Here is a 17,654-nt window from a genome sequence, read left to right on the forward strand (position 1 = left end):
TGGACAATTTACCTTCTACAGAACTGAGGTAAAGAGCTCAAGCTGGTAGAGTAGAGACAGACAGGCCCTCATAATATTTACCAGAGTGTGGTAGATACTACGAGAGAGAAGGAAAAGATGCTGGGAGAGGATGGCACTGGGGCAAATCCCAAAGGAAAGGTGACAGACCCAGCTATGGAAAAGGACCCAAAGACGGAAGGAGAAGCATTTCAGGTGGCATTTTATCACCTTGTATGGAAACTAATTTTTTAGGTGTCTGTCCCCACTCTACCATCACCACCCCAGACCACGAGCAACTCAAAGCAGGGGTCATGCGAATTTATCTTTGTGTCCTTAGAAGACAGCACACATCTGACATTTTGGATGCAGCAATCACAAAATGTTTGTTAGCCTACAACGCCCCTTTTAAAAATAATAGATAAAACACATTTTGATTACTAAATACAGGACACTGTTCCAAGTGCCTCACACATAGGCATTTCATCTTTAGAGAAACGCACGCTGTATCTATTTTATAGATGAGGAAACTGAGACAGAGAGAGGTGAAGTAACTTGTTGAGAAACTATGCTACACTGCTGGAACTTGGAAGGGGGCCAGGAACCAAGGCATGTCGTCAGCCTCTAGAAATAGAAAAACGCAAAGAACAGATCTGGCCATCGGAGCCTCCGAAGGCACCAGCCCTGTTACCTTGACTTCAGCCGGTGAGACAGATTTGGGGCCTCCAGAACTGTTAAGATAAAAAATGTGTGTTGTTTTCAGAAAAAAAAAAAATGTTTAAAAGATATGTGAACAAAGATGAAGGAAAGGGGAATGAATGAGACTGGTCTTCACTGTCAAACAGCGGGTGTTAGACACCATTTGTTTTCATTTAGAGCCATTGTAAGTTCCAGAAGGGAGAAGCAGAAGTCCACAGTGGGAGATAAGAGCGGCCTGTGTCATGGGACAGAAGGTGATGGGACTGGGAGGGAGAGCCCGAAGGACCCATTGCAGGAATAGCCCAATGGGACACACTGGGAGCCCGGATTCAGATGATGAGCTCAGGAGTGAAGAGGGCCCACCTGTGGGCCCTCAGGTGACAGGAACTGAATCCATAAACCAGACACACGCAACTTCTCCAGTGTTCCGAATGACCAAAACTTCAGAAACAGTTTGCCAAAGGAAGCACATGTTCTCCCAAAACAACACACCTCTAAATAACACTTAGGAGAGAATGTGGCAGGTTTCCAGACAGAGACTTCAGTGGGTGTTGCCACAAATCACTAGATCAGTGTAGGGATGACAGTGGCTGCTCCAATGGGATTCACTGAGCATGTTTTCCCAGCGGTCACTGTGGTTCTCATGTTAGCGTATTAGTGTGAGCCTGGGTCAGTCCAGCACCTTTATCAAGCCTTGGTGCTGCACTCCCCACCACGCCAGGCCCGCACAGGAAGTGCCTGGCACATGAGATGAAAGAGGTGCTAATCCTTCTCTGTTGCACAGGCAGCCTTTGTCAAATTATTGGAGAGACACACAAACAATTTACAAAAGAATACCCAACAGTGTGCAGTTAAACATCAGCATGATGGTAGATACCGGTGCAATTGCTTAGCTATTCCCAAACGAGATACCCACACACACCAGTGTAATGGGTCAACAAGAGCATGGAGTCTTGGCATCTCCAGACCTGGGTTCTCATCCTGGTTATGCCACTAATGGCTGCATGAGCTCAAACAAGTCACGTCACCTCCCTGACCCTCAGTGTCGTCCTCCATGGAGTGTAGACAAGTCTGTTGGCCTTATGTAGTTTACTGGGTACGTTTAGGGAATAATTATCAGTGCCACTGTGTGCATTGCCTCACATAACCCTCCCATCAGCCCCCTGGGGTCTGCAGGGTCTCCCCCATTTTATAGCCTGAAAGACTTAGAGAAGGTGAGTGACTTGTCTCAGGTCACACAGCTGGAAAGTGCTATGGTTCGAACCACAGTTAATCATTGGACACTGTGGCCACACAGTTCAAAACACATGGTAACAGCATTACAAAGTTAAGCCCCCAAGTGGATGCAGAAAATCCACAGAGGGTGGGAACTGAACTTTCTGCTCACCAGTGTCTGGCCAGGGCTGGGTGGGGTGCTGGTTCGAGGAAGTGCACAGTCACAATGTATTGAATAAATGAATGAATGAATGAATGAGGCCAAACACGTAGTAGTTCAGAACAGGACTCGAGCCAGCTTCCCTGGATTCAAATCCAGCTCTGCCACTTACTGGTTGTGTAAAATGGGATGCTGATAGTCCCTCCCATGAGGAGTCACTTCAAGAATTAAATGAGTTTATACATGTGAGAGCAGGTAGTGTAGAAGCTGGCACAGAGTAGATGTAAGTGTCATCTGTGATGATTGTGATGATGAGGGATTTAACCAGCGGGTTTCATGTGGATGTTGTGATTGTTATAGCTGTTGCCCCAAAGGATCATTTGTCACAGCCAAGGATCCTCCCTCTCTCCCACTCTCTCCCTCCCTCCCTCTGCCTCGCTCCCTCTCTCCCTCTCTCTCCCTCTGCCTTTTCTCCCCCAACAAATACATAGTGAGGATTTACTGTGTGCCAGACATAAGCAAAGACACAAGATGAAATGGCACAGGCCTTGCCCTTCAGGAGCCCAAAATTCAATAATCAGAAGAGTTAGTTAAAATACCACTTGATAACTTGTATGGGGGACAAGGCAGTGGAGAGCGGTCATTGGATCAGAGTGGGTGATCAAAGGTGCTTCTTGGAAAAGGTGCTGTGGCCGTCCAAGGAGGGTGAGGGCCGGAAGGGCAGCTGGTCAGGTGAGCGGCCAGGCATAGACGGAGCAGGCACACTGGAGGCAGCACAAGAAGAGACGTCTGTCACCAAAGTGACTTGGTCAGTGGGGTGCCCTGCGTGCTGTGTGCCCCACACAGCACAGGTTCGTCCCCTCACTCAGTGGCAGCACCCTCTGAGCCAGCAGCCTTAGAAGGCCCCTCATAAAAGGTTAATGGCTTCATCAATGTGAAACGGTTACAAGTGTGAAGGAGGATCTCAGAATTTTCAAATTCCGAGGACCCTTAGAGCTAATGGAAGCCCCTCAGTCAAGAGGAAGCAGAGGCCTAGCAAGGCCTCCTGGCCAGTGATTAGAAGAGCAACCTGAGAGCCAGACCCCAGGGCTTTCTCATACACTCGCTCACCTACGGACCTGTCCTCGCTTGGGTTCCCCAAATAGCAGTGTGAGTCCAGGATGAGGTACAGGTGCTGTGTGTATGTGGGTGTGGTCTCAGCAGTGAGAGTGAGGAGAGGAAAACACAAGAAACAACTGTGTAAGGAGTGCGACTGAGGTGCTTCCTGCTCTGGGCCACAGGGACACCCCTTCAGGGAGCGTGCGGGCTGCACCTCAGAGCTGCCCCTCCAACCGTGCAAGGCTAAGCCTTTGTCCTGACTCCCAGCTCCTGCTGGTCACGGGCTGGGTAACTCGGCGCCTCTGGGCCCCTGCTTGGGGGCACCTAATGAACTCCCAGCTACAGGAAAAGTCCTGAATTGGAGGGCAGGTTCAGTGGGCACATGAGGAGTATGGCCACCGTGCGCAGGAGCTGCCCGCCATGGCCACGGCGTGGAGTCTCCCAGGACGGAGGGGCTGTGGCCCTGGGAACCAAAGACGAATGTCACAGCTCCTTAGGAGATAACGATAGCACCAATAATGGCTTCCATTAATTGAGGTATTTCCCCGCACCACATGTCATGCTGCGGGCATTATGGGTATTACCTCATGTAATGCACATTCCTGTCTTGGGAGGTACCTACCAGTGACGCCCACGGTACAGAAGCCGAGGCCCAGAGCTGTTTCTGTAATTTGTTTCAGGTCAGACAGCTAGAAAATGACAGAGTTAGGATTCAAACTCAGGTCTGTCTGACTCCAGCCTTAAGCCTCCTTAAGCCTCCAGCCTCCCAGGTGATCAGAACCTTCTAGGTGGCCCAGGTATAAGGAACATGTCAGGGTTCAAGGCTCTGAAACATTCCTCTTCAAAGGAGGCAGCATGCTGGCGTGGACAGCCCAGAGTGCGGATCCAGACGCCCTCAGTAAATAGCCTTGGAGAGAGACACTTTCTCTCCTGTCTGTGCCTCAGTTTCCTCATCCATAAGATGGGCTACTATAATACCTTTCCAGCCTCCTTCATGAGGGTTTTCCTGGTGGGAAGAGATTGCACAAATTTTCTACAGTGAGGTTCACCTTCTGGGGAACATGATACAGTAGTTAAGACTTAGGCTCTAGATTCAGATAGGTCTGGAGCTGAAACTCGGAGGATACATTTCTTTACAGCCCTGTGCCTCAGTTTCCCCATCTGTAAAATGGGGGTAATAAAATGAAGTCATAGGGAAACCATGAGATGTAAATTGAATCATGCCCACATGGGGCCTGGCACAGAGTAAGTGCTCAGGGCTGCCATGGAGGCCATCACTGCTTTGACCTTTAGGTGTGAGACATCTGTGGACCAAGGTGTCTTCATCTGCAACAGGGGACCTCTTAATACATGCCTTGTAGAGTCGCAGGGCCCACACATGGTAATGGATGTAGACGCAGTTCCTAAAACAACTTTCACAAGGGAATTCCTCTCAACTTTCTAGGGTCTTCATGGGTTTTCTGATTTGCTTCATAACTGCCACATCACTACCTTCCTTTCCCACTCCCAGGTCTCCCATTCCCCCCAGAATTCTTTCATCCTGAGTGAGAATCTAAGACACACCTTCTGGTCCTCAGAGAAGCTGCCATTTTTAAGAGCAGGAGAAGCTAGTATTACAGAAGTGAAAGCTTCTGCTTTCCTGGCTTTTATTTCTGATATTGGATCTTACCAACAATTGTCCCCCAGTAGTAATTTCAGACACCTAAGTGGAAAGTGTGAGGGATGCCCCCGGGTGAGGCTGAGGCTAGACATGTGTGCTTCCCCAAGTCCTTTAGTGGGGACCTGGCTGGAGGCTCCTACATGCCTCCCGTCAGCAACAAGAACAAAGGAGTCCACTGAGGCAATTGGACACAGAGGGGAGCTACTCGAAAAGACCCCAAGTATCTCCCCTGCCCCCAGTCCTCAGTCTGAAAATGCCTTAGAGCAGACGTTGGAGTTATGCATTGCCCACACCTTCCCGCTCCCTTCCTATGCAATGTGTCTAGGAGAGGCCACATGTGGACTGAACATTAATGTATCAGGTGCAGGCCCTGCCCTCATGGAGCTTGGACTCCGCAGGGGAGTCACACGCTAAGAAAACCAATTACATTATTAGTTCTTAAAATAATGTTAAAATGAAAGTTATTTTCAGGGAGCTATGAGAACATTCAAAAAGGGGTTCAACCTGGGGTGGGGAAATGGTGGTTTTAGCCAAAGGAAGTGCTGCGTTAGGTGAGATGAGGAAAGAGCATTCTAAGTAGAGGGAACAGCACATGCAAAGACCCTGAGACAGAAAAGCATTTGTGTTGAAGCCACAGAAAATAGGCTGAAAGGGATGAGATATCAGAAGAAAGCAAGGGCCACACTGTACAGGGCCTTCCAGATATCTCGGCAAGGAGATTGGATTTTCGCTGTGTGCAGTGAAAGCCACTATAGCATTTTAAGCAAGGGCCTGAAATTAACACAGTGCACTTTACCTTTTACAACTTCCAGCTGACCACTGGGTGTAGAATGGATGGAGGGTGGGAGCAGGGAGACCAGTGAGATGGCTACTGCAGTCACCCTGTACTGATATTCGGGTGGTGAAGGAGAGTGGTCAGATCTGAGATAAGTGTTTTTTTGGGCAGAGGTACACAAAGGTGGTAAATGATAAAAGCAAAATTCTAACCCAGGAATATATGTCCCCAAGTCCATTCCATCCAAAGGTTATATGGAAACAAACCTATATTTTATTACCGTATGGATTGATTTCCCCCTTTAGGTTAAACTTTGAATTAGTCAAATAAAACACAAACACATTCTCCTGGTTAAAATTAAAATATTTCAGTCAAAGTTAAACTCCCCTTGTCCACTGCAATTAATCATACTATCCTTTCCCTACTCAGAGGTCCCACCTTCATGTGTTTGGAGCAGACCCTTACGGACATCTTGCTACACATTTACATATATATGTACCCATAGAAAATATAAACTATTGTTTTGTTGAGTTTTCTGTTTTACATAAATGGAATCAAACTATACACGTTGCTCTGCAACTTGCTTTTTTCACTCAACAGTTTGTCTTGGAAAGCCTTCTATGTTAGTACATATAAATGGATCTCATTTTTTAAAAACTGTTGCATAGTATTTTATGGACTGGATGTACCACAATTTATTTAGCCCACTCGCTTTCCAAAGACAGAAATGCATTTTTCTATAAATGTCGAAGCTTTTGAAATGCTTGTGGAATTTTTTTTTTCTTTCAAAAATATACGACTTTTATTTATGCCAATGGAGGAACCCACATCACAGTGACAACACAAATATTTAGCAACACCCAGCCTGGTGACTAAGTTTCCCATTTCCCTTCAGGTGCTTGGCATCCCTGGGAACTAGTTCTTGTCCATTGCCAAGTCTCCGTTTATAGCAAAAGTCTGTCTCAAGAGCAGCAAGGAGAATGGTGGAGGTGTCGGCTTTGATTTCATTGCTGAAGCAGGCAGCCTGGCATGGTGTGGAAAGAGTACAGCTGTGGAGCCTCAAAGACCTGGGTTCAAATCCTGGCTTTAGTTGTGTGGCTCTGAGCAACTCACTTTTCCTCTCTGAGCCTCAGTTTGTCCATCCATAAAATGGAGTTTATAATCCCAATCTTATAAAACGGCCAGGAGTGTTAAATGCAAGTCACCTGTGTAGAATGATGGTCACATAAGAGCACATACATGTGCATATAGCACCATCCCCTCCCCCCATCTGCAGCCCCAGTGTAGTGGAGAGACTGGGCAGGGGGGTTGAGGGATCTTGCATCACGTAAGGGGTTACTCAAGGTCACAAAACAGTGAGAAGACAAGAATACTCTGCCACAGCTGGCGATGCAGTGTTAAGGGTGGCATTTGAGTTCAACCGGAGGAAAGGGATTTTTCTGCCCAAATTCTGGACACTAACTGTGTGCCAGGCACTTCACATCTTGTACTTCCTTTCATCTTCACCCCAGTGGGCAGAACTAGGTCGTCCCTCTGCTCCAATTTGAAGATGAGGAAACTGAGGCTCAGAGAGATGACACCACTTGCCCAAGGTCTCAGAAGTGGTAGAGTCAAGTCTGGCACGTGGCCCCCTCTGCCTCTCTGCAAGCCGCGCTGGGAGGCTGCGAGCAGCAGTTCTGCAGAGCGCCCCCTCCTGGAGTAATAGGGAAGCTCCTCTCTTGATGACATCTCAGATATCTGTGTTCAACCATCAAGACCCTTCACAGGAGGAGAGAAAAATGGCTTTTTGGCCTCCATTTTCCTCATCCAAAGGGATGAGATAAAGGCTTCTCAGGGTCACCTCAGGACAGTCTGAATTAAATCTCTTAAATGACAGAGAGAGAATATGAAATGACCATAATTTGTGTGTGTGCAATAAGGCTCAGCTCTTTAAAGTACACTTGATTAAGATGAATGTCCCCTTCCTTGGTGAAAAGGGCCTGGACCAGGAGTCAGGGGACCAGACCCAGCTCTGCCGCTGGATCACCCTGTATCTGGGCCAAGTCATTTTCCCGCTTCAATTTTCCCACCTGTCAAGTAGGAGTGTGAGCCTGGATGGCCACAGGACTTGTCTTGCTCTAACAGTGGGGGAACCAAGCAGAGGTGACTGGGGTAGCTGTAGGCGTAGGGCTATCAGATTTAACAAAGAAAAATACTGGCTTTTCTCCCCCGGAGCCGAGCTGGGCCTGCAGGTGGGCTGTGGTGAGCCGCAGACGTGGGGCTCTGTTCAGCAGGATGGGATTTGTTAAAGTTGTCAAGAATAAGGCCTACTTCAAGAGATACCAAGTGAAATTTAGAAGACACCATGAGGGTAAAACTGATTACTATGCCCGAAATGCTTGGTAATCCAGGATAAAAATAAATACAGCACACCCAAATATAGGATGATTGTTCGGGTAAGCGACAGAGATATCATTTGTCAGATTGCTTATGCCTGTAGAGAAAGAGATATGATAGCCATGCAGCTTATGCTCATGAACTCCCAAAGTACCGTGTGAAGGTTGGCCTGACAAATTACGCTGCAGCACATTGTACTGGCCTGCTGCTGGCCCACAGGCTTCTCAATAGGTTAGGTTAGGCATGGACAAGATCTATGAAGGTCAAGTGGAGGTGACTGGAGATGAATGCAATGTGGAAAGCATTGACGGTCAACCTGGTATTTGGATGCAGGGCTTGCCAGCACTACTACTGGAAATAGAGTTTGGGGGACCCTGAAGGGAGCTGTGGACCAAGGCTTGTCTATCCCTCACAATATCAAACGATTCCCTGGTTATGATTCAGAAAGCATGAATTCAGTGCAGAAGTACATGGGAAGCACCTCATGGGTCAGAACGTTGCAGATTATACGCGTTATCTAATGGAAGAAGGTGAAGACGCTTACAAGAAACAGTTCTCTCAATACATAAAGAACAACGTAACTCCAGACATGATGGAGGAGATGTCAAAGAAAGCTCATGCTGCTATACGAGAGAATCCAGTTTCTGAGAAGCCTAAGAAAGAAGTTAAAAAGAAGAGGTGGCGCCGTCCCAAAATGTCGCTTGCCAGAAGAAAGATAGGGTAGCACAGAAGAAGGCAAGCTTCCTCAGAGCTCAGGAACAGGCTGCTGAGAGCTAATAAGCCAAACAACAGTTTACTATGAAGATTTTTCATATAGGAAATAATAAACTTATAAGCAACTAAAAAAAGAAGAAGAAAAAAGACAAATACGGGACATCCAGTTAAATTTGAATTTCAGATAAACAAAAAATAACGTTTTTATTATTAGTGTGTCCCCAATATTATATAGGACACAACTTATACTAAAAGCTATTTGCTGTTTATCTGAAATTCAAATTTAATTGGATGTCCTATATTTTATCTGGCAACCCTATTCAAGGCCCCCAGCTCCACTGAACCCCTCCATTCTTTGGTACAGATAATTGATATTTTCACTGGCCACCTACCTTCCACCCAAATCCCCACCACCTGCTTCCATACTCCCCCCTTCCTACTTCCCTGCCCATGTAAAAATTCTGGAGCCATGAGCTAAGAGGTTTGGTGAGTCTAAGAATTTCTACAGTGGAGACGGGGGTGAAAATGCAGCCTGTCTTGGGGAAAAGACAAGTGGTGGATGTAAATCAGTGGAGAAATCCTTATGCACATGTGTCAAGGTGCTTAGAGGGACATGGTGTCTGAGGTGCTCACAAGTGACCAGTCCCATTCTGTGCCACGCCCATGTGCGTGCACATAAGCCAGTGGACACCATGTCCTGTGTTTACAGAGAAACCAGCCAGTGCAGTGGCCGTGCACGTTCACGCCAGCCGTCCAGTGCTGCAGCCACAGCTGTGTGCTGCATCTGCGTGGGCCTGTGCAGGGCTCGATGCCAGGTCTGTGTGAGCACACGAACCGGGAAACACTACCCATGGCAGCACCTGGAATTATTAGAGACCCTGGATCCATAGAAAAGCCCACCTGGGACCCTTACGGACCAGAGAGACACCCCTCACCCTTCCCCCTGCACCGTGCCCTTCAGGAACAACACCATGATATGATGGTAAATGCCAAGTACTGTACATATGCCCGCCATGCCCACTGGCCTTAGCTCTGTCCTGGACTGAGAGTGACTGCCTAAGGCCACAGGGGTGCCCATGCTGGGCTCTTCCCGCAGAGGCACTGTCGGGCTCAGGTTTCTTCAGTGGCTCTTACAGGTGGCACATGGCCTCCCTTGTGTGCAGGCAGCTCTGGGTGGCCTCAGCACCCACATCTCCATGTCTGATCCCCAGGGAGGCAGGAGAGGATTGGGAGGGAGTTTTTCTGCAGGCCTACTGTGTGCAGGCCTACTGTGTGCTGTGAAAATCCTCCTCTAGGGGATGGTGGAATGAGTGTCCAAATGATAGTGGCAGCAAAAAGTGGATCTCAGTTGGCATTTGACCCCCCAGGGCCAAAACCTGGCACAGGAGAGATGCCCAATAAATGTGTTAGTGAATGAATGACCCAGGTGACAGATGCTACCAGGGAAGGACAAGAAGGGTGGTTTTAGGCACGGCCGGAGGACTGGGTTGCGGGAGACCAAGATTGGTCTACGTGTCAGAATTGATTTGGCGCATTTGAGCAGCAGGAGGACAGGCGAGAGCAGAGGGAAAAGATCATAACCTCCCCGAGCAAAGAGGGGTGTGGAGTTTTATAGGAGGGGGTGAACGAGGCTGTTCCCCCTTCAACAACAAAGGGTTTCAGAGCGTGACCAAGCCCACCAGCTCCATATCCTGGTCCCAGGTCGCTGTCCAGACCACCCAGGCCCGCTGATCACAGGCCCCTAGGAGATATGGCAAGACAGGATTCAAGACAAGATGGCTTTTAAGATAAGGTTTCTGCTCCTGGCCTAAACATGGCTTAACAGATGGGTTGTCCTTGCTGGGTAAATTGAGGAAGGCTTTCAGGAGGTGGCGGTAAACTTTCATCTGGGTCTCAGGAGACTAAATATGGTAGCTCAACAGAGGGGAAGGGTAGGTGTCCTGGGCAGGAGCCAGATGAACCAAGACAGATACAGATAAATGCCAGGCATATTATGGGGCCTGTCACTTGTCAGGAAAGTGGGATGGATACAGCAGGACTGAGTGAGACGGGAAGAGTCCTTTGGACAACATCAGAGAGGCTCCCGTGAGCCCAGGAGACGGATGCAGCTGTGAATGGGGAGCCACTGAGGGGTGTAGAGCAGGGCAGGGACGCCGTCAGAGCGACCTTGAACGTGAGCTCCTGAACCCACTCTGCCCCATCGATCTCTTCTGCTCTCCTGTCTCTCCCCACCTTGTTTCTAATGTCTCTTTCTCCAAACTTTTTCAACCACCAACAGAAGACAGAGAGTCTGAGTGTGGTCTCTGCGTCACAGTTAGCTCAGGTCTGGGTTTGTCAGCTTTTCAAATCACAACACGATTCCCTCCTCTGCCACCTCAGGGCAGGTTGTGAGCCTGACTGTGGGCAGCTTTCAGGGAGGGAGAGCGGCCCTCCAGGAGCGGGCAGCCCCTGCAGAAGTGAGGAACGGTAGATTCAGGCCAGGCCCAGGCTCTGTCCCTCGCCGCTGAGTGACCTGGACAAGATGCTGCCCTCAGCCTCGACAGTAACCCCCAGTGCCAGCGTTGTTGGTGTGGCTCAGAGCACCGAGCAGGTTGGCTCCCTCTCCCTCTCCCCAGGGCAGTGGTTTTTCAACCAGGGCCTGTATTCGGGTCCCCAGGGAAGGGCTGTCACAATGCAGATGCCTGAGAATTTGCATTTCTAACATGTGTCCAGGTAATGCTGAAGCCACTGGTCCCTGAACCACAAACACCTCCACCTGGCTGTGTGTCCCTGGGGAGCTCTTAGACTCCCAAGGCCCCACGCCATGCCCCAGTCCAATCCATCGTGATCTCCAGGTTTGGGGCCCAGACGTTAATGTTGTTCCAAGCTCCCTGTGACTCTAATGGACAATCGAGTCAGGAGCCAGTGCCTTCAGGAGCGGGTGGGAGTGTAACTCAATAGTAGCCGTGAGTGCTTCCCGAACTCTTACCATGTGCCGGTGCCGGTCCATGCGCAGTAGGCGTGCTCCCACCGACTTTCCGAGGTAGACACTACACAGGAGGAAGCTAAGGCCCCGAGCAGGGAAGTCACCAGCCCAGGGTCACAGAGCTGGCAAGTAGTGAGGCTCTGACTCCGGTCTGCCCTCCCGTTCATTCTTTTGTCTGGAACATCAGGAATTCCCCAAATACCCAGCAGTGATGCCTGTCAAGCGGCCCGCTCTCCTGGCCTCTGACAGGGTATGTGCATGTGGACGCCCCTTCCTGCATGCAGCCCCGTGCCACACTCCTGCGTGTGCCCACACTGCGCACGCACACACAGCCACACCCCCGACTCTGTACATACCTGTGTAGACAGCCTCTCACACACTCAGTGACACATCTGCCTTCTGGGAGGCCTCACGGGCACCGCCTGGTTTGAATCTTATTTCTGGTTTTTAAATACATGCAGCAGGCCCATGAAGCCACCTTTGGTTTACTGGGAAAGCACTTGCAATTCGTTTCATCTGAAATGTCCTAAGCACCCCAGAGTTGACAGGACCAATGACTCACATCAGCTTAATCAGGGAGGGTCACTGTAAGGCATTCGTTCCGAGCAGACAGAGCCCACCCCTGACTAGATCAAGCTGGAGCAGGGCAGGTGTGAGAGCTGAGCTCTGTGGCAAGAGGCCTGACTCTGTTGCCCTCCCAACAGAAGGACCCTGTGCCTCAGTGTACACTCCTGCATAATGGGGTGATCACAACAGAAGAGGAGAGCTTTACAGTTCACAAAGCACTGTCAGAGCCTTGGTTCTGTTTGATCCTCAAATGAGAACCAGAGAGGGTAAGTGGTCTACTCAAAGTCACACAGCAAGTAAAGAAGCATCCAAACCAGGTCACAGGACTAAGGTAGGGGTGTGTTGTGGCTGTGATGGTGAATTCAAACACATCTAAGACAGTGGCAATGCCGACAGAACTATCCGGGAGGCATATTCCGGGCCCAGAGGAACAGGAGTCGTGGTAGCGTGGTGGTTACCTAACTGCACCTATCATGTATGAGGGCCAGTGTGTGCCAGGCACTGTTTATACACATCATACATCATAATCCTGGTCCTCTGTCAGTCCTGCAAGCCACGTGTACTTTTACCCCATTGTACAGAGGTGGAAACTGACGCTCCTGATTTGCCCAAGGCACTAACTCTGAACCAAAGAGCAGCTGGGATTTGAACCCAGGTCTGAGGTCACTGGAAACAGGGGCTCCCACCCACACCACTTCTGAAAGCAGCCGCCCTAGTCTCCCTGCTACCTCTCCCCTCGCCCCTGCCCGAGGCCGTGGCCTCCTGCCCCAGCATCTGACGGAGCAGTTCGTTTTGTGGCAGCACTGAACGGCAGGCGGAAAGTCTGGGCGACGTGATTATTGTGCTTCCTTTTTACTTGAAATCGTTTGCTCAGGCAGCAGACAGGTTCACTCAGTCTGACAATACCCCCCCCACACACACACACACACACCCCACACCCCGAATATCGGCCGGGTTCAGTGGGCAGAGTTCACTCCAGCTCCTACTGGGGGTTAAAAAAATTCTCTGGGGTCCCTTGGCTGGAAACAGGGATGCTCAGCTTCCGGAGGGTCTCAGAGCAGAGAAAAAGGTGAGAGGTCACCTAGAGGGCCTGGAACCCTCACCCTAAGCCCCTCCCAATGGCCAGAAGCCCCTACTTTTGGTAGAGCCCAGCCTGTCAGCATAAGGTGCTTTGTTTCAGTGCCCCACACACAGGAAGAACAAACCCCTGTCCCCAGTCACCAGGGCAGAAAGTAAGTTATATTTTATATGTCTCTATTCTCTTGTCTCGCCCCCTCACTCTGACCTCTAACCCAGCCTCTGTGCCTCTACTTACCTCAATAGCCCCTTTTTATCCTGACTAACTATGCATGTCCTCCAAGGCAGCTTATGAAAGTGTTTCTCATACAGAAAGATTTTAAACAACTTGAGGAAGTTCAGACAAAGGGAAGAAAGGAAAAGTAAGATGGTGATTCACAGGCACGATACATGCCACTCCAGTGCACCTCCAAGAGGGGAACCACAGTCACTGCAGAGCTACCAGGCAGGCAAGGGGAAGAGGAAAACAAGTTGAGTTCCATGAGCCAAAGTCTCCAGTAGGTCACCCCCTCATTCTCACCCCAAGGCCTGTGTAATGATGACCCTGTGTGACACATAATAGATATGTTCTCCTCTGTGGGGACCATCTGCCCCCTCTCCTGAGGGGCAAACTAGGGATGCTCCAGCCACATTGGCTTTTTCCAAGCTCTTTGGGGCCTTTGCAGCTCCTCTCTCCCCCAACCCACACCCTTTCACCTGATTAACCCCCACTTTTTTTTCCAAGCTCACCCAGTTACACTTCCTCCAAGAAACCTTCCTAGCAGCCCACTTCCTCACTGCAGTATCCCCAATACGTAGAACAATGTTTGGCTTATAGTAGGTGCTCAATAAATGTTATTTGTTAGTTGGTTAAATGAGCAAGTGGATGATTGGATGCACACCATCTAATACAACCCTAACTACTTTCTCTACCTTGAGAGGGGCTGAATAGGAGAGGGGGAACTCGGGCCTCTTTAGCTAGGAGGCTCCTGAGTCCCTGGGGCCCTGGCATCTGGTGACAGGTGCCCAGCACGGGCCGTCCAACGTGAGCATGCATTCTCCCCTCCCTCCCTACATCAGCCATCCACCTTAGCTCACCTCTGAGGAGGTCCTGCCCTCTGCCCACGAAAGAACCTAAGCTGGCGCTCACTGTCCCCCTGAGCTTTCCTTGCAGAGCCAAGGTGGGCCCAATGTTCAGGTCAGAGAGCTTTCATTCACAGCTTCCAACTCCCCGAGGTCCAGGCACATGCCCTTGCTGAGCCAGATGTCAGGATGTTTATGTGGAATCACCTAATGTTCGCAACAAATTTCTGTTTGTTTAAAATACAGTGTCCACCAAACAAAATCCCCTCTGATAGCCTGAGGCTACCGTTTGCAGCACTCAACCCTGGGTCCAAAATAGCTGAGAAAGGAGAGGAAGGCATTCGAAGAAGAGGAATGGGGAAACTGGCAGAGGCAAAGGTTTAAAGACTGGGAAAAAATCCAGTTTGTGTCCTGGACAACTGGATAGAGATGAATTTGGGAGCAAGGATTCCTCAAATGTCCAATGACAGCAAGCAGCCATTACAGCAAATAATTCCTGTACAACCAACGTCCCCCACACTTCGCACTTGGCTTTCTCCTTTTCTGTAATTAATAGAACACACAACTTCTGACTGCAGTAGAGGAATTGGCACAAGTGCTGGAGTATTTTTTACTGTGAAGGCACAGTCCTGGCACCCGTATAGGTTAGAGAGCGTTCACACATTCCTCTCCGTTTGGCTCACCACAGCCTAGGGGTGATTTTGTTCCCACTTTGTTGAGGACAAAACTGAGTCTCTGAAGATGAAGCAGCTGGCCCACGTTCACCCACAAACCGGACTCGTCACTCAGTGTTCTGTCCTCTGCCTCTCGTACAAAAAGAAACACGTTTGAAGACCCACAGTCCCACACAGCGTCTGACATCAATTTCCATGCATTTGTGTTTCTGAATTTTCAGTGCCTGGCTGGCCTCGTCCAGCAATATTTGACACAGTGTATTAATTTTTAATATGCTAATGGTGAGATGTCCTTTAATCTAAATTGAATCTCCAACACCATTTGTCGCTCATGCCAGCCTCGGTTGCTTCTGTGCCCCAAGCTACGCATGTTAATTTTCAGCCAGAAGGCGGGGAGGCTACACAATCCTGCTCCTGGGAAAGGGGTGACAGGTGGGCTGGACCAGGTGAGCTGTCCCACCTGTAGGTCCTCAGAACCACCAGCTAAGCCAGCCCTTCATGTCACGTGTGGGAAAACTAAGGCCCAAAGAGGAGAAGCGGCTTATCTGTGGCCACACAGCCCTTCTGCTGGGCACTATCCTCACCTGGACTGCCCCCCCCGCCGCCATGTTATTGAAATCTCACCTGTCCAGTCTCCCTCCTCGAGGAGGGCATGATGAATTGCTCACACTGCCTAAAGCTGGACAATATAGTATAATATCCTCACCTGATGCCAGGCACAGCACTGCACCTTACACAAGGTGTCCCACTGAAGTCTCATCCCACCCCTGTGAAGCAGGCCCTGCTGTTGTCCATTTTACAGATGGGGAAACTGAGGCACTAGCGGTGAAGTCACTCAGAGCTAGGATTTGAATCCATGACATCTGAGTCCAAACCCCACCTGCGTTCTTGGGGCTTGGTATCCCTAACTCCAGCTCAGGAAAAGAGGGTGAATGAGACATTATGGCCACCATCTGCCACCTCAGGCACCCCCTATGAGCCTCAACATTGAAGGTTCCCATCTTGGATTTATATACTGGGGTGTTTATTGTTATGGAAATAGCTGTAGCAGAACGCACAAACATTGTTATTCTCAGAGCTGTTATGTCTGAAGAACAGAGGACCTCTCAGAGGCCTGTGGGGAGTAGGACAGGGCTTGGTGCTGGGGAGGGAGCAACCCAGGCGAGAGGGGAAGTGACAGAAAGGCTATTCTGTTCTGTCACCTCGCCCTTCCAGCCTCCGCCCTCTTCCTAACCCACAGCCTCCGGGGTCTCAAACTAGCAACCTGGGCGCTGAATCTAGCTACGGGTCTGTTGTATTTGGCCCTGGAATATTTTTACTGGGGAGTGTTTACGTTAAATTCCAAGTGTCCAGCTTCTCTTAGAAGATTGGAAGACCTGCCACATTGGGCCCACACTCCCCACAGGAGCTGAGCGATAGCTGCCCCCTTTAGAAGGACTGAGGGTCTTCACTTTGCCCCACGCCCCACCCCTCTGTTGTCTCCCATCACCCACTGCACTCGTCCACAAAGCCTGCCTGGCCCTCACAGCTATTCGAATTTGCAACCCCTGCCCTCTGCTGTCTCCCAGGACCCAGGGTCTCAACGCCAAGCCTCTGAATCCCTAGCGTGACAGAACCTCTGAGCCGTGGCCAGACTCCCAGAACTAGAGAACATCCACGTCTTCAGTGGCTCACTCTATAGGCTCCAGAATGTTTGAATACAGACCCTCAGAAGATTCGGAGACCCGCCTCTCTCTGAATCACTCAGGAGGGGCCCTGGAGATGGGCTGGCCCTACCCCCTCCAAGCTTCTTCTTAGTGAAGCTCTTTGTTTACACCAAGTCTTAGGAAGAGCCCCAAAATGTGAGCACTTCAGGGCCTGCAGACCTGGGAACCCTGTATCCTTAGGGCCTACCCATCCTATCCAACTCCCCCTGAGGGGAAACTGAGTCTCAGAAAGGAACTAGGTGACCAAACTGCTCCCAGAGGCCACTGTTGAGCGGTCATAGCCCCCTTCCTCAGAGACCCACCACCCGCTTGAACTCGCCCTCCTTCCCTTTCTCAAAACCTGCTCCCAGGAGAAAGCCTGAAACCCCCCACACCACGGCGTCAGAACTGATGATGGTTTCCCCCTCCCGCAGACTCCAAAGGAAATACAGCTTCAGTGAAAAGAATGAAGAAGCCCAAGTAGAAGAACTTCAGACGTTGGCTCTGGGTAGAATTAGACAAAGGAGGGAAGACAAGGAGCCTTCCAGCAGTTCCTAGAATCACACTGTCGTGCCCGCTTGCTCTGTATATGGGCAGCTTAGCCATCCCGGCATGGGAAGGGGCGGGCAACATCTCCATGTGCTTAGAACAGGGCTGGCTTGGGTTCTCAGGACCAAGGAGCTGCCGCAAGACAGCAGCTGGGTCTCATGAAGGCCTCAGTCTCCCTCTCTATAAAATGGACATAACCCTGCTCTGGGCTCCCTCATTCTCAGTGCACAGGCATGAAATTGGATCTCCAGAGCTTATCCACACTGACAGGCAAAGTGGGTGTAGGGTCTCCCCAGGTACAAGCTAACCCCCACCCCCAGCTCTCCTGCAAGGTCTTCGCCAGTCTGGCTCTTAGAGGCTCCTGAAGGAAGTCTTCCTGTC

The 17,654-nt window shown here is 50.1% G+C and overlaps 1 protein-coding gene and 1 pseudogene across 12 annotated transcripts in view; both read left to right on the forward strand.

Moving 5' to 3' along the window:
- Positions 1-17,654, forward strand: part of ATP2B2 (ATPase plasma membrane Ca2+ transporting 2) — a 360,324-nt gene that overhangs the window by 259,512 nt on the left and 83,158 nt on the right. The gene's annotated exons all lie outside the window — the stretch shown is intronic.
- LOC109447906 (large ribosomal subunit protein uL18) lies at positions 7,879-8,757 on the forward strand (annotated as a pseudogene).

The sequence above is a fragment of the Rhinolophus sinicus genome, linkage group LG10 (assembly GCF_036562045.2).
Source record: "Rhinolophus sinicus isolate RSC01 linkage group LG10, ASM3656204v1, whole genome shotgun sequence".
NCBI classification, from domain to species: Eukaryota; Metazoa; Chordata; class Mammalia; order Chiroptera; family Rhinolophidae; genus Rhinolophus; species Rhinolophus sinicus.